This window comes from Cynoglossus semilaevis, chromosome 14, assembly GCF_000523025.1.
Source record: "Cynoglossus semilaevis isolate Cse_v1.0 chromosome 14, Cse_v1.0, whole genome shotgun sequence".
NCBI classification, from domain to species: Eukaryota; Metazoa; Chordata; class Actinopteri; order Pleuronectiformes; family Cynoglossidae; genus Cynoglossus; species Cynoglossus semilaevis.
In genome coordinates, this window is record NC_024320.1 from 9,326,682 (window position 1) to 9,328,166 (window position 1,485).

Here is a 1,485-nt window from a genome sequence, read left to right on the forward strand (position 1 = left end):
CTTCAGCTCCACTGTTGCGCACAGCACATTTCACAAGAAGTCTGAGTCAGGTAAGCTGTGAGTCAGTAGACCAATAATCCTGTCGGAGAGAAGAGTACACTTTACCTGAGAGGAGTCTAATGACAAAACGTCGATGGTGACCGTCGTCCCAAAATTCCTTAGAAGCTCCCTCTCTCTCTCACACACACACACACAAACACACACAAACCGACACACCCTTACCTGAGGATGATGTAGCAGTGGGTGTTGGAGGACAGGGGGACAGCAGAGCAGACATGTCAGAACAGGACACGGATCACATGACCGACATACCTGTTCCTCCTGAAACATGTTTGTTTTTTATTGTCCAGAAACAGAGGTAATCTGGTTCGGTGCTCGCCCTGCAGCCAAGTTGACACCTGTTTAGTAGAGTAAGGAAAAATACTGTGACACATACATTCAAAATACTCAGTCATTCAATTAAAATGAAGAGAGTTTAACATTTGCATACGTGTTTGATCAATGTTTGATTGAACTTTTAACCCAAGTTGATGAAAGCACACGTGTTGCTATATCTCTACTGTTATTTTCCACTGTATTTTTCAAGTATTTGGAAACAGAGTTACTAAACCAGAGTTACTACTTCTATGTTCATATGGCAAGAATTAAAACAGAAGTCCCAAAACACAGCTATAGAAATATACAGTACATACATAAATATATATATATACACACATATATGTATACTGTAAATACAGATTAATATATATATTATGAATACAGATAAATATATATATACAGTACACACACACATAAATACAATACAATATTTAATTGTTATATACAATTAAATTAAATATTTAATTGTTACTTTGTTACCAATATATAGAAGTTTAACATTTTAAAATCATAGCCACAATTTAAGCTACATTTAAGTCAAACTTAAAAGTAAAACCAGTTGGTGTTGTTTTTTACCAGATCAAATGAGTCCAATTTTCTGAGTAAGAGAATCTGATCCTCTCATGAAAACCAATGTAATTTCCATATCATTACTCCATGTCTCATGTGATTTTTTTTTTTTTTAAAAAAGATACCTTTACACATGTAGCAGCTAGAAGTCATGTGCTAACAAGGCTGCACTATCTGTGTGCAGATCAGGTTCATCAGCAAACACGCAGAAGTAAGTAAAGAACAAAGTTGAACAGTGAAGAAGAAACCAAATCACAAGGTCATAGTTAAACATCTTATCTCGAAAAATATACAATCTCACATTGATCAACGGCTGGACAAATATTCCAACCATGTTCCCTGCTTGTGGATGTTTTATTGACACTGTCAAAACACACACACACACACACAGAGAGAAAAGCCCTATAAGCTCTTGGTGGAGCAACACCAAGAGTGTGATCACAGTAAAACCAGGAGGGGAACATACTGTATGTAGGGATTAGATGTCACATCTGTCTGGAATGTGATTTAGCAAAAAGTATCAAATTCAATAAACAC